Raw genomic sequence first — 22,956 nt, forward strand, 5'->3', positions numbered from 1 at the left:
ATAAGGCTTTGAATGTGAGGACAAGGAACTTGAACTTGATGCACTGGAGGAGTGGAGGGTCAGTGGGAGGAGTCAAAGAAGGGAACGGTTTTGTGAGGAAGATGATCTTAATGGCAATATTTTGTATAAACTGGAGTGGAGTATCAGGGCGGTTAGAGAGGAGGAGATTACATAAATTGTTAGGCTTGTAAAGCCTAAGTGTAACTTACAGGGAAAAAAATAAGCTCCGCTACTATGAAGCTGAGATGTGTCCTTGAGTGACAGCCAACTTTGATGACACAACATCTTCATTCAGGTTCACGACTGATTAGGAAGAGAGGAATTACCATCTGAGTACAAATCAATGGTCCATCTAGTTCTTTAGCCTGTCTCTTGACAGTGGCAATTTTGAACGATGAGAATTGAAGATTACTAAACTGTGGAGTAGTCTCCCAAGGGAAGTGGTGGAAATCCCATGTTAGGGAACTTTTACAACTAGACCAGACAAAACAGTAGAAAATGTACTGCACCCGTAGAAAGCAATTCTGCATCATCAGGGAGATGGATTGAATGATCTAATATGGCTCTACCATCTGTAACGCCTGTGATTCTTTGATCACTTCTGGCTGCGGCAACATGGAGAGTAAATACAGTACACAACAGCTTCATCAACTATCTTGGTATGTCTGTAACAGTAACATGAGTAAATTGGGCAGACAGATTCCAAAATGAAATATATTTCACTCTACTGTTCTAAATCCATCTTTTCAAACTGGCTGCGGTACAGCATATTACACTGAGCTCTACAGTGGAGCAGGCTGTCGTAGTTATGTGTAAGATCTGTTATTAGTGAAGAATTATCACCATTGTTCAGCTAACCCTTTCGCTGTAAACAGTTAGTGTTTCCTGACAGAGTGACATGTTTTTGATTCATACAAAGGCCAGACCAACCATCTATATCTTCCATGCATTTTAAGGTTAACCATTTGGAACAATTTGCAAACGTAGACCATAAAAACTGAAGAAATCGCAACTTGTGATGTAACTATGATTTGGGAGAGAGAAACACACACTTGATTTGCACACATAGGTCAAACTGCCACTGAGTAACCACTGCTGCTCCAGTATTCTGTATGGAGGAAACTTTAGCATTGCAATTATACAGGATTATGGGCTATGTGCAAAGATTTTACTCTGAATGAGGAGATTCCAAAACTTCTACCCTGGCACTGTTCAGTTGCAGAAGAGAGCATTTCACATGGAGCTAGACAGATGCTTTTATAGCATATTTATTTTATTTTTCCTTAATTTTTCTTTTTAAAATTTTTATGACCTTCCTTGTTCTTAACATTCCTGGTATAAACTCCTACGTTCCCAAGCTTATTTTCTCACTGCTCCTCAGTCCCTCCCCATCCCTGTTCTGACCATTCTATGACCTTCCTTAACTCTCTTCATTAAGTGCTTTTCTGTTTGCGGTATATGTAGTATAAAATCTGTGATGCCGGCAAGATCTTATTTAGAGATGTTCTGGGACAGAGAGAGGTGGGCCTCAAATTGAATTCCAGATAAACTTCCCCCTGCCAAACTCTGGGAAAATTCAAATCAGGATTCAGATCCAGAGCTACACTTCATGACATAGACCTGCATCAATAATGAACAAAATCAGAAATTTGAACCAAAACAGATGAACATTAGATTTGGAACTAATTCCAGTTCAGATCCAAATTCCATGACTTGGGTCCATCTCCAGTGTGCATCTATATAGAACAGAGTGCATACGAGTCATATAGCAGAGTTGGTCAAATTATATAAAAGGCAATTCATAGAATTCTTTTCTAAATGAAGTAAAATGTTGAGTTTGCATATTATTAATTACTTGTGAGTATTTATCAGATTGCTAGCATTCATGAAAATACATTATGCATCCAAAAATTCACCCGAAACAGTAAATTAGCTCTTTAGTCTTCTTCATTCATTATTCTCCTGTTTAATAAATTGAATCATCCAGAGGCAAGAAAAAAGATAACATGAACAATCACACACCCTAACGGACCTGAACAGTTTGCAAATAAACCATAGGCTGATATTTGTTTGGCAAACAAACAAACAAAAAAGAAGAAAGAAAAAGATGAATACTTATGAATAGAGTTGATTGGAAATTTTCTGTCTAACCATCTTTTACAATGGAAAATGAAAAACATTTTCATGACAATATTTGCAAATTTTTTCTCCCCATTTTTGGACTATCTTTACTTACGAATTTGTGAACTGACAAGAAGTTTAAATGTGCAACAAATATTATGGTCAATCAATAATTCAACTTGGTATATTTTACTTTTATATATAACAATTTCTTTAAAAAGCATTGGCCACTAATATTGTCATTGTAATGTCCCTGAACACCCCGAATTCTAGTTTTACTTACACCTGTAAATCAAGAATGACTCAAAGGAGTTATACCTGTGTAAACCCAATGATATAATCCTCTATACTACTGTTATGGATGTAATACCAATGTTTAATAAGCAAGCACAGATATTTACATAATGTCTCTCTTGTAATTGGATTGTCCATAAATGAATCCACAATTGCAATGAACAAACCTTTGGTGTGAGACAGAGGTGGAATAGGATGTGACAGTTGTAGAAGTCCAGAAGATTTTCTGTTAGATGTAGGTTTTCATATTAGACAGGATGTGTGCAGAGAGACTTGCACTATAATCTAGCCGAAAAAACCTAAATGTTGTGACATTAGCAAGAAGCTTATAATTAAAGTGTGTTGCCATTTCACCATGCTTTCATTTATAGGAGAAAGAGCAAATTCTATTCTGTGTGAACTTTAGATACATCCAACTTTTTTCTTTGTTCTTTTCTTTAAAGCTTTGCAACAAATGCATCCCCATATGCTTATATTAGTTAATCTAGTATTAAACATATTGGCTGTGCAAAATGTTGGCATGCATTAATAAATGTTTTCATTTTTTTTAAATTCTTTTTTTTTTCTTTAGATTCCTCCTTTGACTACACAAGCAACAGCTGTCTAGCTTCCTGTTCAGTACTGGATCTAATGCCTCTACAGAAATCTAGGTCAAAACACTTGGAATGCATGAATATCAAACAGAGTTTTCAAAACAGCAAATGAATACATCTTTAACTGGTGACATTTTCCTGTAACATATGGCTGCAAGCTCAGGGGACTGCATGCTTTTTTGATGAATATCTTCCATCAAAAACTAAGGAATGGCAGTGGGCTTATATCACCTTCTGTTTTGCCTTATGAAATGATAATGCAAACTCATAGATAGGTACCACTATCATAAGCCTTTTACTTTTTGTTTAATCTGAAAGCAGTACAAGGCCTACTGGTAAAGCAACTAACTCTCAGGTATGAAAATAGCTGTCCAAGTTGCACTTTTGTAAAGCAGTTGCCCATATCATGGAGGGCATGAGTTTAGCTACATTTTCATATTTGTTGAAAGCAGTAAGATGCAGAACAAGGAAGCAAACACAAATAAGTTAAAAGGGTTTGTGGCAGCATTACAGTATACAAAACACTTCAGCAAAACAGGGACTTTCTATACCAAAAGTAAGATTAATACATTGCAATTTGCCAGTGTAGACAATTAAGCAAAGTTGTATGTCTTGCAATGATGGAAAACAGAAAATAAAAGAATAGGATGGAATAAAAATGGGGATTTAAACAGAAAAAAAAATCAAAACGAAAAATCATTAAAGTGCACTAGAAAACTGGTCTGAAAAGTCTATCCATTGTTACTTAGAATGCATTGGCCTAAGGGGAAAGGGTATTCATGTATCGGTGCTAATGACAAGAACTGGTTGAATAATGGAAAACATTATCTGCAAATAATCCACTTGCTGATAAATAGAAAAAAACTGAGACTAATTTATTTGATGAATATTATTAAACCATCTGTACGGCTAGTTGAGTAATGAATAAAATGTATTCACTGATAATGTGTTAATTACTGATGGAGGTGGAAAATCATCTTATAAAATATTCTCAAACTAGTCCGATAAAATATTCCCTAAGAACAAGGCCCCGGTTCACCAATGGACTTAATCATGTGCCTAACTTTAAGCATATGAGTTGTCCCATTGACTTTAATGGGATGATTCACATGCTTAAAGTTAGGCATGCATTGCTGAACTAGGGCTTGATTCTGATCTCAATTATCTGAGGGGTGAAATCTTGACTCCATTGAGGTCAATGGCAAAACTTCAAATGACTTCAGTGGGGTGAGGATTACACTCCCACCCACAGATCCCCCCCCCCCAGCAGTCAGTAGAGTTATTCTCGATTTATGATCGTGTAACTGACATCAGAATCTAACTCACTGATGGCCCTGTGAGAATGTGAACTCTGCTGCTCCAGGATTGGTAGAAGATGCCTGTATAAGGCAGCCCCAGTACTCCCTGAATGCTAGGTATATGCAGGGCAGCAACAGCGGTTACTCCTTCCAAAAAATATAGCCATCTCTTCCTGCTGTCTGTGAGCCCTGTGGAAGTGGATCTTGGCTGTGGCCAGGCTCCCAGCCCCACCCAGGTATGCCCCTGGTTGCCCCCCACTACTTGTTCCCCCAAAGCCGCAACTAGTAATACATAATAGGAATGGTTAATAATGATGCTCACCTCACAGTCTCCCTTTCCCTCCACTCTTCCCGTATTAAAAAGTAAAATAAAATAGAACGATGAGCTCCCCAACCCACCAAGCCCAGCCCACAGCTCCAGCTAAAGCCTGGGGAAATAGATGAGCCCAAGCACATGCCCTGAAGGTCAACAAACCTGAGCCAAGGAGAGAAAAGAATTCCAGAGTTGGAAGCCTTTCTCTGAGAACACCTCGAGCCCAGCTCCCAGATACACATATCTAGGGATGGATAGCACAAGCCTCACAGCTGATCTCTAATGTCAGATTAAAGCATGGAGGGAGAAGCAGAAAACCGAAGCAAAGAATTTTCAGGTGTACTGCTCTCATTCTCTGACTTTAAATGGGAATGAGGCACGCACACATTCTGATTTAGTTAAGGCTTATTTCACGACCTAAGGTATTAGAATGAATCATTACAATGTTTCTTCGATGTGTGGTAAGTAAAATGCCTTTTCCTAAGGGTCTATAAAAAAGGAAATTGACTTCCCTTAAATAGCTGTATTAACCAAAGTGAAACGGCTAGGATGTACATGTCGGGGCCACCTATGGTGTGATGATCTATCTAGCGATCTAATCTTCTTTCTTCCACTGCTAGTACCAGAGCACTAATTTTAGGGACACTTGGACCATTTCTGGTGGGCACGGTATCATTATAATCAATACCATAAGGTAATAAACAAGTTTTAAAAGAGGTTTTAAACATATGATCCATTGAAAGAGGATTTCCCTGAACAATGAAGATGGAGGTATTATAATGCAATGTTAGCATCTCCACTATTTTTATTCACATACTATGCATTTTCATTGTGTTTGTGACAAACCCATGAACACACTAAGCAAAGATGAGAGATCTGTGTGAACCAGCATTTTTCATCTGAACACCTTGAAACTTTGGGTAGGCTCAAACTCAAACTCTGGATCTTCATTAGCATTTTGCTTCTGGCCAAATCAAAACACCAGAGCTAAACAACTTGGAACTCAAATTGATTTAGAAGTTTAACCAGCTCTGGATCCGTGTTTAGATCCCCTACAATGGGGCATATTAAAAAAAAAAAGATCAAAACACCATTTCAGAATCTAGATTTACAGTTTGTTGTTAGGCCCATTCTCAGAAGAGACTTAATCAGACGAAAGAAACAAATGACTTCAGAAATGGTTTGCATTGTTCGTAGATTTATAATCTTATTTAATTGTTGATGTCTTAGATGTTCACATTGGGTATGAAGAACTTCAAGGAAATCCTCAACCTCCTAACAGTATGGTCAGCTCTGCCCATGAGTCCTGGATGTAAGATGAACCCGGCCCTCATAAAGTTAACAGCAAGAGAGCATTCTGTGATACATGGTGATAGGTGATATTGTTTCCAGTATTCCAGATTTTAACACGTGTTCCTCACTTAATTGGTCATTTCCACATTATCAATGTGATGAACGGTGGGATTTTAACTAGATCTGGATGAATTTTTTTTGAGTGAAAAGTATTTTAACTGAAAAATGGCTTTTTTAATAGGGAAAAAAATCACAAAAGATTGATTTTTAAAAATTGGGGGAGGGATCTGAATTTTTTGCAACATTTTAAAATCAAAATGGCTCTCAGAATGCTTGATTTACCAAAATGAAGCAGTTTGGGGTTGGTGTTTTTTTTTTCATTGTTCAAAAAAACCTGTCAAACAAAAAAGTCACAAATCATTTTCTTATTATTTCAATAAGGCGTTTGATATAAATTTTGGTGAAAAAATGAAAGGTGGGTCACTGCAAAATGGACACAGTTGCAAAACATTTTGTAACGTTTCCCCCCCGCCCCTCCAGTTTCTACCAGTTCTAAGTGTTGTCTTCTATTAAACTTCAATACTCTCTATTTTAAATACTTTTTTTTTTTTTTTGTCACACAGGTGGAACTTCATAAAACTCCGCTCTAGCAGGGAGTGATGGACACCAAACTTCCCAATCTTCACACTAGAGACCAATTTAGCTGTTAAGAAAGTGAGGGTCTCATAGCAGAGTATCTTAAACACAGGCTGCCAATTGGGCTAAATAACACCACAGGTTTTAGAGCTGGATGAAGAACATTTCATTGATAATTCTGATGTATCAAGTTAGACACAGGTAACATTTTCCCCCAGTTGGAGAGAGATTACGAGTTCTTCCATTGTTGACAAGTTTAATTAAATACACTGTCCCTCAATCCATCAAAATAAAAGGCCAGATGCGTGCAGCTACACCAGTTTACACCAGATGAGAATTTGGCCCAAACTTTTCAAGTATGTCCACTTAAGTGAAAGAATGAAGATCTGGTGTTTTTCAGGCAGAGAAAGATGGTTTTGTGGAGGAAAGCTGCCAAAACAACAAATGTTTGTTCTGGGCATATTAACCCCAAAGCCCTGATTTGTCCTGGGTGGGAAGGACTGTGTGGAATTTCATTAGTTTGGAAGTGGAAAGTTGTTTTCTCTGACAGTGCCAGACAAATCGTTAAACCTTCACCCTCTGTCCCCTCTCCCTCAGTTGAAATGCAGGGCCACCTAACTGACTTGCTGTGCGCATATTGCAGTAGTTGGCCTGGGAAGGGAAAGCACTAGCTAAAGAGAGAGGGGGCAGTAATATCTGAGCTATGATCGCAAAGCTCTTTTATGTTGATGGCTTATTTTATTTTTTCTTAAATCAACATTAAGAAGGAAAAGTTGAGATATTAATTACCCGTTTACTGCCAATGTAGCGGAAAATGTAATTTGTAGTCCACTTGCAAAAAGAAGAAGAAAGAAAAAAGCTTGCTTAATTTATGAACTCAAATTATTCAAATAACATTTTGAATTTGATTATTCGTATAATTGAAATGTTGCTCTTACAGTCTGAATTGCTTCTGTGAGTTACAATATCAGCAACAGTTAACTAAGAGCTCTCTGTGGAAATGATCACAAGTATGAACAGGAAAGGAAGAGTGACTAGGCCAGTGCATTGAATTTACCTGGGGAAATGTGCCAGATACAGTGTCAATGTTTAATTTGAATTCATGGTACCTACTGTCTCCAGTACCTCTGTGGACACAAAGCTGTAGATACTGGCCTATATTTCCAGCTAGGTTAAGAGCCATCAATTGCTTTGTATCTCTGAAACGAGTTACAAGCACAAATCAGAACATTGCCTGTGTCTGTAACTAGCTGGCAGTGCCTTTGATCAGGTAATTGGGGGCAAGTGCACAGATCTGTACTTCAGTTCAAATGCAGGTGGAGATTTCGGACCTGAGCATGTACTCAGATTGACACAGACCGACCCCTGTGCCCATGTGGAATCCCACTGAAGTCTGAGCTGTGCAGATCCGATTATAGTTTCAGTGCTTTGTGGGCATGAATGCACCTACAAAAATGAGGCCACCATTTTGAAAATGTGTCCATAGCCTTCCCCCAACAATTTCCCTAGCACTGCTAATGGCACCAAATTAAAATAATTGTGTAAATTTTTTTATACCACATGATAAATCACTAATGGTGATACTATTGCTGTTGTTAGCAAGGCTCCAGTTTTGAGGTTCAGCTGTTTGGATGCCAATCTGACGTCTATTCACATCTATCTGAAACCTTTGCTAAATGTTCTGTAACCTAGCATAGGCATGGAGCACTTTCCATTCCTTACTCTGAAGAAAACATATTGTGTTGGAGATTTGAACTGAGAACAGGAATCCAGTGTCAGACATCAGTGAAATAAATTGCCTGGTCTCCCCTCTCCTTGGCACGTCATTAAAAATCACACCGAATCCAGGTAGGGAGTTAGAGGACACAGGCTACATCTATTCAGTAGATTCTCCATTTTACTATACAAAAATACAGCACTGTAACAGGGTGTGCTCAGCACTGTGGTGCCTCCTGCTGGCTGATGTGGGGAATTAGCTCTGCATATTAGTGCACCCTCTTTGGTTGGTGCTTTGCCACCATCATTCCTTCTCTAGGACCCAGGTCTCTCCAAAGACTGCAGTGTCCTCTTCAGTGACACAGACCTCCAGTCATGTCACACACTGTTTTCCCCCCTTCCGGGGGACCTGCAGTCTGCTGTTCAGCCACTTCGCTTAGTGGCTACGGCAGCGAATTGTCTGGCCACTTCCTCATGGCCCCAGCATCCTCTTTTGCCTTTGCCTCAGGGTGTCAGCCTGCAAACCCCAGCAGCCAGCCAGGAGCTGTCTCTTGCTCCCCTGGTTTCTGCTCATAATTTAGGGTAAATTTGTAGCCCAATTGTCACAAGCCACCCTCTCTCTCCCAGTCCCAGTTCCTCATCTCACTGCATTCCAGTCTGGTAGCTTCCTCTTTCTCGCCCTTGCTTCTTGGTGCTAGCAGGGGGAGTACTGAAAGCAGAAGAGAGACAGTCTTTCTGTTCTCAGTTTCTGGGCCCAGTGACACAGTAGGCCCTGGCAGACAGGAGGAGCAATTACTGGAAAGAAGAATAATCAGTCCAGATGGAATCTTCAGAAAATTTAGCTGCCAAACTCTAACAGCTCTCTAGTGGGCATGTGCAAACTGTGATTTTTAGAGGCTCATTATTTGGCCAAATTTGGGCAGATTTTCAGATGAAAGTCAAAAGACACATTCCTGATATTAGAACAATACTCCCTACTCCTATCCCTCTCCTGGCCAATTGTCAAGTCCCTGCTCCACTCCAAAGCATGGAGATGAAAAAGCTACTCAGTGAAAAGTTTATAGTAATTTTTTAACATGGGCAAAACAACATAGTTTCTCTGAATTCATTCACAGAGATGACTGAATTTTTTTTTGCTGGAAAGAAAGAAAGAAAGAAATCAGCCCAAAATAGAAACATCCAGCACAGAAAATTTCAGCTCAAACAGTTAACGTCTGGCGAAGTTCTAAGCAACTGAAAACAGAGTATTGCAATGGAAAGTGCTGGGAAACCTTAGTTATAGGTGTCACTATCTATGCTAATAATATAATATAATATATAATATAGTTTCAAAGTTTTCATAAATGTTTGCTAGCCCAGGCACGTAATTCACTACCTCACCTCTTATCATGATGATGATACTGAAAAATCTAATGAAAATGTACTTATCCAACCAAAAACAATTGGGGTGGGTTTTTCAAAGGGAGTAAGGTGGCCATGTCACATTGAATTTGAGTGCCTCACTTCTTTAGGATCTGAAAATCCCAGCCTTAATCAGAAGCGTGAAATAAAATGAGTTAGAAAGATTTTCTTTTTTAATAGTGGATGGTCTTTGCATATTTCGGTGGCACTGGGTATTCAGCTTATCTCTGAAGCACTTCACCCTCACTGATAGGCAGCCAATTGAACAGAGAGCCAAACTGGAGAGACAGAGCGCCCAGCAACATAGAGACCCCATTAACAATTCCAGAGCTGGAGGCCTGAGTGTCAGCTGGGAACAAGGCGCTGACTGTTTGCCTGCGGCCCCATTCTTGTGTTACTGGGTAAAATAAAAGTTCTTTTATCTGAGAAACTTTTTACAATAAAACAACTCTCAGTCATTCACGAGTCAGAGGTGAAGAGAAAAGGGGCTCAGTGTAAAGTGCTGTAAACTGGCACATTGTTTCCAGTCATTTTCTCACTATTCACATACTGGAGGGTGTGGGGGGAGGGGAGGAGGGGGAAGTATGAGAAAGGACGGGGGCGAGTCAGGAAAGAGGGGGCTAGTCATAGTAATTTTTGACAGAAATGTCGGATGATCATGGCCATTGAAGAGGCCTGATCTTTGCCTGCGAAATCTGCAGTTGAACTCCTGACCATGCATTTCCCCCCTGCTTTATCTCTCCTCCGTCTCCCAACCCTGTTCACTTTCATCTGCTAGGGTGGCATAGAAAACAGAGTTCTCTCAGACCCCAGAAGTTATGTTGGAGTGATTCAAGCACTGGCCCCTGGGTGCCGGAAAGTGATGGACCTCTCTGCCCTGTCCTCATTTCACATCTGGTGTTTTCTTTTTAATGGACCCATTTAGCAACTCAATTAGCTCAAACACTGCAAGGTGAAGATGGTCTGACTCCAGCACATGCCACCTTACGGTTCTGAATACCAACCGCATAATAGATAAGAACCAGGCTTTGAGTCTAATGGTACCTATCATTCAAGAGTCTCCCAGAGCTTCACAAACATTCCTGATCCAAGTCGGGCTCCTGAGTATTACTGCAATACAAATTATATAATAATAATTATTTATTAATTAAGGAATTAATTAATCAGACTCATGAAGGAGGCATAATCATCCCAATTTTACAGATGTGAAAAAGAAGGCACAAACAGATATTGTAATTTGTATCATCTGAGTAAGTGGTGGAGCTTAGAAGAGAACCCAGGAGTCCTGCCTCATTGTACTACTGTGCAAGCCATTAGCTAATGCTATCTACCATCTTCCAAACTCGAAAGGAGAGTTTCCTCCAGGAGACTTTCAGACCCTTGGGGAGCCTTTGCAACAGGCAAGCCCCTGTAAGAGGCAATGGGCCAGATCCACAGCTGCACTGAAACCAGTGGATCTCCATCTGAGGATCTGGAATATTTCAGCAGTACTTCTTGGTGCAATGTTATAGGATTTTTTTTTTTTTAATACAGAAAACTGCTTGTAGAAAACAATACAACTGACAAGCTGAATGCAAAGGAAAATTAGAATGAGGTCAAAGAAATGGGAAGACTGTGCCTGGAATACTGGTGGGGAGGGGGGAGAAAATGATGGCACAGCATTAGCTTGGGGATTTATCGTCACATATTAGAATAGAGTCCTCACTGAATGCCCATTGCTCTGTTGTTTATGGCTTGAGTTACCATGAGATTTTAATTCACTAGAGGGAGCTGTGGGTAAGAGTGATGCTGTTCCAGCTGAGGGAAGATTGATTGCTTACATTCAGCCCCCACAGCCTGAAAAATGTTCCCTATTTATTTTATTCAGGTGCTTGTTGTAATATGTTCCAGAGTTGCCAAGTCATTTTTTCCACGAGTGTAAGTGCTTTTTATTCCTTGCTCACCTACGGGATATGATCAATCCCCAGAGCACTCTACTATTCCACTCGATTGTAGATTGTAGACTCTCCCCCTGCCTAGTGCCCAGTCTGGTTTCATGATAGCTGTATGTTTTACACCTGAGACTGCTCAATATTTTATATTTTACAGTTTTTACTTCAATTTGTTTCCTATTTAAATATGACATTGAACTGGATCAGAACTCTTACCTGGATCTTAGATCAAGCCCATCTCCAGTTTCACTGGCAAGCTTCTTCATTGCTGATTGGTATACGAGTATCAAAACAGTATAGAAAATGTTTTAGCCTCATGTCTGTAATGAATCTATGACTGCATGGTCACTGGTTATACCACACACATGCAGCAGGAGAAGTAGACTGCAAGACAAAAAGTATCTCACTGTCTCTCTCAACACCTAAAAGACCCTTGAACTGAAGTAGAATCTATGTGGTTCAGTGATATTAAAGCTTATCTTTCTTGCAGGGCAGTGTTTGGAGGACAAAAAAAAAAAAGTCCAAATACCGAGGCAGAACTGATTCCTTCAAGAGGATAGTAGTACCTATGCACACCAGCTTGTGAGTTATATATTGGGCAATCACAAGACAAACTATGTTGCAACAAGATGGCTGACACTTCTGGGAAGGCTAGTCAGGAGTACCCCAAAATAACTGAAAGCTTTATTCTGAAAACAATTCTGCAGATCATATTTGGCAGGGGCCATTTCTCAAGAGCTGACCTTTCAAAGCTCGCCACTCAGCAAAAGTGGTCTTTGTGGTATTTTTGGGCCTGAGATGAGATGGCCAGATTTCTGAAGCTAGAGTCAGGCTGAGCTGATTCACCATTGCTTTTTCATTACTTCCCAGTTCATCTTCCTTTGTTTGCATTATGTCTATAGAGATGGCAAGATCTCTGGGGGCATGGGGCATCTCTTTATGTAAGTATTTAAATAACCTACTACACTGTTTTGACTGTACTTATATTAAACCACTATCAGTACCAACAGTTTGGCATTAATGTCATTATCATTGTGTGCATACTTCCTGCTCCCCATTGGGTCCAGTCATCTCCTTGTAGCATGGCAGAAATGACTGAGAAGTTCACCACTGACCTGCATAGTGGCAGGTAGAATAAATGCTTCATTTTACAAGACACAAGATGACTGTCCGTGTAGCCATAACGGTGCTTTTCCATCCTAGCAATTAAATGGACACAAACCGGGAAATTTCAGTTTAAAGATGAAATTCCATAGTGAGCTTCCTGTCTTGCTCTTAGACACTAAATGAGCTCGCAAGTAAGTGATGTGTGCGCCAAGATCCCTAGGCAGCAGCATATGGGTTCTGTAATATGTGATATCCCAGCTGGGGTGTGGGTGGGAGGGGACATGTACTCTTAAAAACTGTAGGAGGAAGGCTAGAGATGGTTCCCTGCAGTAGCTCTATAATGAAGCAAAGATGGAGTTGCTTTAGGGATGATCCTTACTGACTATTAGAAGAAAGAAAAGAAGGACTTGTGGCACCTTAGAGACTAACAAATTTCTTTCTTTCTGTGATACTGTGTTCTAAAGGATAGCAGGGGTTTGAACTGCCTCCTACCATTACCCTAGTCAACAACCTCTTGCTTGTGTGAATTATAAGTAAGCTTTATGACCATAAGCACTAGATTTCAATGTATTAAGCATGGCAGGCAGTGGCTGAACATCCTCAGGGATTTATTGAGTTTAATTTTGTGCCATTACAATGATTACCGCTATTGTTATTAATTATCATTATTATTATTATTTTATTTTATTTTGTGCTACCCAGCCCGGATGCCAACAGGCTTTTACAAAAAAGACAAACAGGAGATTTGAAAGACAATTTGAAATTAGCATGCAGCCTTTTGAAAACTCTGTGAAAAGTTATGGCCCCATTAATGCAATGTTGTGTGAAAAATCTCTCAAGAGCATTTGTCTTGCATGAAATCATGCAGAACACAAAGGAGGTTCAGAGTGATAAAGGTGCAGAGAGTGAATCAAAACCACATGAGGCCAGCTCACTGAGGTCTCAAGAAGTAGGATCTAAAGATTTTCAGGGCTAACCATACATCTATCTAAGTATCTGTATGGCTATATATTATGAAGCCTTTGGCATACTGTTTTATTACAAGTATTTGTTATAAATGGTTTTGTTGCTGTTTCAACCTGTAGAAAACATACTTTCCACACATGTATTGCATATACAAGCAATATGATCTAGTGGATTGAATCTGAGGGTAGACACTGGGAATTCCTGTGTTCTACTCTTGCCTTTGCCATTCATTTGCTAGCTGGTGTGGGGAGACTGTTTTACCTCAATTGCATCATCTGTAGGGATAATGGACCCAGTTCAGCAAATCATAGGCTTGCATCCCATTGACTTTCAATAAATAATGAATGCCACATGCATTTCGTATGTAATGAAATGTCCTCAGCATATGGCGACTGATTAATTTTGTCTGTGCACCGTGCTCTTTCTCCACTATTTAGAACAAGAGAAAATAACTATGCAAACTTTTCCATTTAAGTCTGAGCTACACTAGGTCTGGATGGAACTTTACGACAGAATTCTTGCCAGCAGCACAACTTCAGGGTTTCAGTAACTCATAAAACACAGTTGCTTTTTCACCTCATATTTTTCATGAAAATGAAGGCAGTCAGATTTTGGAGAGGAAAACCCCACAATTTTCTGTTCTGAAATTCTGGTTTTGCTTGACAGATGGGGATACGTTCTTGTCCCCATCACAAGACTCTCCATCACAGCGGGCATTGATTGTTGGTGGTCTCACTGGAGAGGCTGAGGACTGAATGAGACATGAAGACTGAACATCCCTCTCGTGCATAGTGATGGCCCCTCCTGCTTAGGTTGGGAAGCTTGCATGGCTGCCGTCTAGGCTGTACGTGTTCTCTGGGTAAATTGAGGTCTTTAGTATAAGTCCAAAATAGAGCAAGAGAACACTTTTCACTAGTGTTAGGGTCACACACACACACAAACAGAGAAATATTGTGTCATTTTTACCAGGCAAGGTGTCAATGAAATGTGTATTGGTGACCCTATTCTGTGTCCTCAAGTTTCTTTTTCTTTTTCAAAGTGGGTTTCACATCTCCCCCGCTACCATTCTCTTCCTCCACTGAAATCTGAACTCACAGGGATTGTTCTTCAGTTAAAAGGAGCCTGGAAATCACCTTCCTTTAACAGGTTTCAGAGTAACAGCCGTGTTAGTCTGTATTCGCAAAAAGAAAAGGAGTACTTGTGGCACCTTAGAGACTAACCAATTTATTTGAGCATAAGCTTTCGTGCATCCGATGAAGTGAGCTGTAGCTCACAAAAGCTTATGCTCAAATAAATTGGTTAGTCTCTAAGGTGCCACAAGTCCTCCTTTTCTTCTTCCCTTAACAGGTCTTTTGACTCTTGTCAGTGCTTGTTAACGTCTTTAGGTTGAATAACAACAACAAGAAACAAAACAAAACAAAAATCAACCCCCCAAGCCTTTGAATAAAGTCATAACACCTTGTGTACGGTTTTACTTGTAAAAGCTGTACAGCTGTATAATTACCCCAACTCTGGCGCCAGGCAGGGAAAGTTAGTGACATGTTGAGTGAAACGCTACACTGTGTTAATAATGGTTTTGAAAGAAATCAGAAAAGTTAATCATGTGTGGACACAGGGTTAAGAAGCAATGTAACAGACTATTAAGTTTAATATAGATATGTGATATAAGCATATGCAGACAGCCATTAGCATAAATTCATGTTACAGAAGAGTAGTGCGGCATACCACACGATGGATTTATAGTGTGTGCGGTGGGCAGGGTGGGCATCAAATCGAGGGAGAAGTGGGTCAAAGAATTCATAGATAAGCCTTGAGTCAGACTGGCAGAACCAGGGCACATTTAGGAAGACTGTCTTCAAATGATGATGTTGTCTCTGAGTGGTTATATATCATATGACAGTCACATTGCCTGGCTGCTGTTTTCTATGGGCTAGGGAAGGAAGAAATAAAAGTCTAATGCACAGGCAAGGAGTGTTTCTTTGCATGCCTATTGAACTCCAGGGTCCCACATGTTCAGATGAACTCTTTGACCTAATTCTCTAATGGAGATACTACTCAATTCTGCAGTGGCAAAAGTCACGAGCTACTGAGCATGGGTCAGAATGGCATAACAAAGCCCGTTTTCTTTTTTTCACCTGATACCAGGCTTCTTCACTCTTTTAGTTCTGCCAGGTTCTTGAGAGAGCTGAGCAAAAGCTCCATAATGAAATCAGTGATCTTTTTGTGTCTTTTTCTCTTTTGTGGACTGTCCAATTTATCCATTATTCAAAATTAATCGATGGAAGTTCCCCCAGGTTGTTAACTTTGTGGCTTTCCAGCTGAAATTTGAATTTTGGAATCCAAACTCTGTGGCTTAGTGGTGATTAGGGTGCATGGTATTATTTCTCTTCCTTGATTGTGTGGATATACATTTAAAGTCATCTGACTATATGTGGTTAAAATTTGCAGCATACCTGTGAGTAAAATTTGACTGCACGAAAGTTCCTAGAAAACAGACACAAAAGAGTTTCAAAATGAGCCCATTCCACTTCATTTAGGGCAAGGTTCTGCCACGCTGAACCTTGATGAGCAGTACATTACTTGGTGTGAAGCCGCATAAAAAATCATTGGGGCTACTGGGTTTTCTTGAAAAAACTTCTGCACCCTCCTACCCCCCCAGATCCAGTTGTTGGGGCAACCCAGAGTAATAGATAAAAGGCTGCAATTTGACTTTCAACAATATCCAGACCCTCGAGGCAACTATTTGTACTGGATCATTTGCCCTTCATAATCCCAGAAAGGGGCTTTAAAGTCAAGAAGCTGCCTTCATTTCTATGCCATTCACAGTAGAGCCAGGCCAAAATTTTCAGACCAAATACTTTTCCATGAGAACATGTTGATTGGATGGAATTGACACGTTCCATGGGGTCATGTTGATTTCGCTGAAACTTTTGACGGAAAGCAGGCAGACAGGTAAGCTGGCTAATGAGCCTGCCTGGTTCCCTGCCAGTCCAGGCTCCCCTGGCTCCCTAGGTGGGTGCTTACCCAGCTGCCCAACTCCCCAAGCAGATGGCACTCTGGGGAGTTGGGGCACACAAGAAGCAGCTGCCTGGGGCACTGTGCAACCAGAAGGAAGCCCCAACTTTCAGTTTGGTTCTGCTGAAATTTTTCCTCCCATGAAAAAATCTTGATTTTTCAAACTTCCCATCCCAATTTAGGATGTTTTTCCCACCAAAACCAAATTTTTTCTGTTGTGGAGAAGTTCTATTTCCCCGCCAGCTCTAATTTAGAGCACAGAACAACAACAACAATGCCAGCAAAACAGCAGGCCTGATTCATAAATAAACCATTCATTTAAAACAACAGACCCCAAAGATATTGTTAGAAGTTGCCCTGTTACACATGCTACTTATTTCATGCTACGTTTTATTTATACACCAGCAACCCCCCTTAAATGTCTTCGTTTTGTTTTTCTATTGGGAATTTCCATAGCAGCATGATCACCATGTAACTGGGGTTACATCTGGAAAAATAGACTTTCTCCTTAGCTTCAAGAACCCTTGAGATTCAAGTGAGAGCTGGCCCCAGCCTACAAAGTTCCAGTCTTATCTCAAATTTGATGTGTTTGGATCCAGGATTTTGGTTCAGCACCTTACAGAAATAGATCTGGATCTGAACTGCCCCCAAATTTAAGGGTGATCAGCTTTGTGGATTTTGGGTTGGGAGTGACTCTTGTTCAGGTAGTTTACGTAATCCTTCAGATTTAGAGGGGGGGGTGTCTTACCAGGGCCAAAGCTCTGAACAGCTTGAAGTCTACCCCCATTCTTTTTAATACATTATTTTACTTGAATCCTTTTGAGGAATGCAGTTCTTTTGAGGCATGTTGTTCTTGCCAGTGCTGCACTAGGGTTCTGTTTTGTTTTCTTCAGGGTGGAATTTATAACACTATTCTTCAGAAGGAAAAGAAAACCACACAAACTTGAAGAACACCAATCACGGACTGCACCAAATTGGATTTTTGCTGTTTGCACTTTGATGGCAAAGAGCAGTATGTTTGTGTGGCTTGCATTGCTTGTGCCTGGAAGATCACTGACCAGGAGACCACTTGAGACCAGAGCTGAGCTGCTGAATGGAATGTAATATGCTGCAGATGATAACATCACAAACGTGAGGCGGGACATGGGTGTCACTGATAATCCTCAGGGCTGAGGTGACACACAACAAAGAAAGAAACTTTGCAAAGTTCCTTTCTCTTCTGGAGAAGGCAGGAAGAAGGAAAGAGGAATGACAATATTTGTTCCAGAATTCTCAACAAAGGAGGAGCAAAGAGATCAAGCAGAAATATTACCAAATATACCATGCATACTGTATGTATTGGACTGAATGTACTGTGCACATAATGTATATGTTCTTACCTCTTGGTACAGTTAGTTGTGCTGATATTTAGAATACTTCCATTTCTTCGCTGCTACCTATTAGCTTATTATTGAGTGCTGAATAGCTCTTCATCTTTCTTGTACATTGATCTATTTTCTCAAAATTAATTTAAAAAGAAATTCAGCTGGAAAATGAAGAGGATTTTTAACCAAGACTGTAGAGGGGAGGTTAGATATTGTCTTTTACCGTCTTTCTCTTGCTGACCAGCTGAGCCGACTGAGCTATATTGCCAGGCTAGACCCTGCCCCCCCCCATATAAAATAAATCCCTCCCATCACAGTTATTAACATTCCAATTCATCACAGTGATCGTTTTAAAAACATCAGCTCCTTCAGCACTGGTGGAAATTATTCTAACATTTCATTTCAATAAAATCCCACACTGATCCTCTGTGTATAAGCAATCAATGGGTTAAGTTAGATCACTAACGTATGTTCCGTGACCCCAGAATGCTTCATCAAATGTACTCATTACCGAGTAAGCAAGTGAATGAGTAGTTGTGAGTCGCAGTTTAAGCGCTGATGGGATTGTGTGTGATCCCCAACGTGGCCGAGGTATTTAAATTTTGATTTTTGTAATGGGCTTTGACATGTTTCATTTCCTCCGTGGGAGCACTCAAGACCTCTGAAAGTAAATGTTGCTAAAAAGTCATCAAGGCAGAATATTAAAATGCCATCAAATGAAAATTTCACTAATGCAATCCGGCTAGGGCTTCAGGTACCAGAACGAAAAGGGGAGTGTCAAAGGTCCCGCTTCTTTTAGTGAAACATTATTTGTTCCTCTTCACTGACTGTTTCTCCAAATAAATTATTTAAAGTCTTATTTCTTTTTTCTCCTGGGACCTTTAAAGTTCAGCTACGCTTAAGGGGAGGAGTACGGAGCGGGAGGGAGCAGGGAAGAGGTGTCATATCTAGAAATGTAACAAATCATTGCCCATGCACTAAATGTGTCTAAAGAGATGGTGGTCATTTGCTGGATATCTATGGCCCTGATCCTATGACGGGATCTGCATGGGCATAATCCTGCAGTCCAAGGAGGAGCAGGGGCCACTGTGCATGCATCTCACTGCAGAATCAGGAGCTGGCCCTGCAAGGCTCTGAGCACATTCCCTTCCCATTGACTGGGAACTGAGTGTACTCAGCAACTTAGAGGAATCTCTCTGTACCCTGCAGGATTCACGTCCTTTCTTTAGCAACAAGGGGCTGCTGTCAACTTCTTTTGCCCATTCCCTACTGAAATGATAAGCAACAAGCATTTGAAAGGAGTAATGATAAGCAACAAGCATTCAGAAAGGAGTAATGAGGTGGCAGGAAAGCAATGAGATTGTAGTACTGGGAAGAGGGGGTAGAGAGCTTTCTTCTGAATGGAAAGCAGAAAGGAAAGAAACAAAAGGGTGCTGTGTTTGGAATAAAAGGATTCAGCTCTGATTTCACTTCCACAGATTTTACACCAGTGTAACTCCCTGCCTGTGTTATGCCTTACTTACACTGATATAAGACAGGAGAAAACTTGGGTCCATTCTACTTGAGTTTGGAGACCAATCAGTAAAATAACAATTGCTTTATTAAGAAAAGCTTAATTCAGCTGAGTTTCATTGAAACTTCATGAGCAGAATGAAGCAGAAAGGTCCTGGCCTGTTGCAGAACTCTGTCTTGTATGACTCTCACTGGAAGATATTATATCAGTGGACTCAGTTAATGGATCACAGGATGGGAGCCTGGTATCATCAGGCCTAACTCTGATTGGCTGAATATACACAGAAGGCTTGACTCAGTCAAGCTTCTAAGAGTTACTTAATTCATTTATGGCTGTTGCATACACCACCAGACAGAATGCAGGCTTCACCAAGGTGGTGAATAACTTTTCATGAAAGGTTGCAAAGTAACAGAGGTTCCAACTGATATTGGCTGCACAGCCAAAAGATTCTGTATAGCCCATCTAGAGGGATTTTTGCAGTGAGTGAAATGAATGAGAGTTTTCCTCTCCTGTACATTAATACATATATAATTCAATCTGTTCTTATTAACACAAACTGAAAGACACACTGGAATATTCTTCCCAACTCCTCCTCCTCCTCCCGCCCCTCATCCCTCCCCAAACCATACCCAATCTCATTTCAATCCCCTTCTACCTGCCATTGACATTGTGCTGTCTGATTTCATGGGGGATGGAAATGGTATTTCAGGTAATTATCTACCGGAGACTGAGCCAGGGGCTTAGGTGAGCTCCAAAAATTAAACAGGGGGGAAAAAAAAACCTTTCCAAAAATCAAAATGGATTAGTTAGAAAACAGTGAGCCTTTTCTGGGAAACCCGCCGAAAACCAAACCACCTGGCTAAGCAATCAGAGGTTTGGGCTTCTTGCCGCCCAGGGAGTATTTGAGTTTACAAAGCATATACAAATGCCGTTCACTTTTGGGGGATTTTGCAAACACCTGATCTGTGAGCCATCTGCCAAAATTTTGACTCAGATGCATTTCAACTCAATTGGGATTAGGGTGAGTGATCCAGAAATGTGCATTTCAATCTGAATATTGTGGGTCATGTCCCAGGACATTGGTTACCTTGTGTACTGTGGTATTCAATATGCAAATGTGATGCAGCATGAAGTGATCCAAAAGAAAGATGTGAGAGAGAGAGAGGAGAAAAAACAGGGCAATATGTCAGGGAAGGATAGGAAGCTGTAGTCAGGGGAAGGGATGGGAAAGAGAGGTTGGGGCAAAGCTGTAGTAGGAAATAGAAGATGTATCAGAGCATAATGCAGTGTATTAAATAGAAAAAAAGAGGGGATGGCAGGAAAAAGCTAGGACGAGAGGATCAGGAGAAGAAAAGTACACCCTGCTGGAATAAGAACAGGAGTACTTGTGGCACCTTAGAGACTAACAAATTTATTTGAGCATATGCTTTCATGGGCTACAGCTCACTTCATCAGATGCATAGAATGGAACATATAGTAAGACGATATATATACATACAGAGAACATGAAAAGGTGGAAGTAGTCACACCAACTCTAAAAGGCTAATTAATTAAGATAAGCTATTATCAGCAGGAGAAAAAAGACTTTTGTAGTGATAATAAAGATGGCCCATTTCAGACAGTTGACAAGAAGGTGTGAGGATACTTAACATGGGGTAATAGATTCAATTTGTGTAATGATCCAGCCACCCCCAGGCTCTATTCAAGCCCAAGTTAATGGAATCTAGTTTGCAAATTAATTCCAGTTCAGCAGTTTCCCGTTGGAGTCTGTTTTTGAAGCTTTTCTGTTGCAAAATTGTCATCTTTAAGTCTGTTACTGAGTGACCAGAGAGGCTGAAGTGTTATCCTACTGGTTTTTGAATGTTATGATTCCTGATGTCAGATTTGTGTCCATTTATTCTTTTGCATAGAGACTGTCCAGTCTGGCCATGTGAGGGATAGGAATCCAAGCCAAAGCCCACTGAAGTCAATGGAAGTCTTTCCATTAACACTGAGGATTTGAATCAGGCCCCAAATGAAAAAAATATTCATTGCATTTACACATAATTCTGTCATCAATTTTCCACCTTCAGGTATCTCACAAACCCTGGTTTTCCAAACTCCAGCTTAACTGAAACTCTACATTAGCTGAAGTTCACTGGTGACCCCAAGTGCATTGATTGAAGGTGTCTTGCATAATCGTAAGCTCTACAGGTCTGGAGATTCAGATTTTAGTCCTATCAAAGTCCTAATATCCACTGGTTGAATCTAAATTCTGAAGAGTTCCTAAATTCCACAAAGGCAGAGCTCCTCAGCAGCCCAGTGATTTCTTGATAATCATGACATCCAAAAGTATATTGTCTCTTCCTATAGATTACTCTAGGGTCAAATTCGGCCACAGATACATCCACAAGTGAGACTAAAGTCAAAAGAAGTTGTGTATGTGCATCTGAGTATAATTTTTGTGATGAAAACATCTTGAGAACATGTTTCCCTGTCAGATTCCCAGTACTTTCTTGTTACAAAGGGCTTGGCAGAAGCAGCTAAACTTTTCAGTCCTTTTCCAAACTGATGTATTGAGTCTTTTGATGGTTTGTCCATCACTAATCAATAGATCCAGAATTCCCTTCCAGTTCACAGATATGTCTTCTTTGCAGTTTCATTTCAGCAGTGCGGTCTGGTGATTAGATCAAGGAACGGGGAGGAATAAGACCTAGGTTCTGTCTCCTACTTTGCTACTGATTACTGGGTGGCCATGCTGCTTCAGTAGAAACAGAGAGAAACATTTGGAAACCAAACGAGACCATTTGAAGGATGCTAATGGAGGCTGTAGGAATGTCTACTAGAGACCCCACAAAGAACACAATTCTCATGGCATTTCATCAACTTGTCCTGGACAAAATCAGAAAACACTGAGATTTGCATTGGGAAAAAAGGTCAAAATAAAAATTGTAAATCAATTTTTTTTGGTCCTCAGAAAGTTCTATCTTATGACGAGTTATCTTTTAATCAGAGCTGGTTTATCCTTCTTACTGTATCATTTCGTCAGGGTATAGAAAGTGTAGGATTCCACTACAGTAAATCTAAAAGTAACTTTTTTATTTAATGTAGGCCTTGTCTATACAATGGTGTAACACACTCTACACAATGTGATTTCTAAAGTACATTAACTTGTCGGTAGCCGGTCTGGGTAGACCCTGTTGGTATGCTCTAATCTCATGCTTTTTCAAATGGTACTATATTAAAGCACACAAGGAAACTTTTAGTGCCCACCAGCAGGATCTACATGGACCAATTAACGTGCAACACATTAGTGAGCGTTAAAAAGAGTGCATTTCCCCAGCGTGAAGACAAGCCCTTAGGAAGCCCAGGCAGAGGTTTAACACTACACAATTTAACAAAGCTTTGTAGTGTCA

The sequence above is a fragment of the Lepidochelys kempii genome, chromosome 10 (genome assembly GCF_965140285.1).
Source record: "Lepidochelys kempii isolate rLepKem1 chromosome 10, rLepKem1.hap1, whole genome shotgun sequence".
NCBI classification, from domain to species: Eukaryota; Metazoa; Chordata; order Testudines; family Cheloniidae; genus Lepidochelys; species Lepidochelys kempii.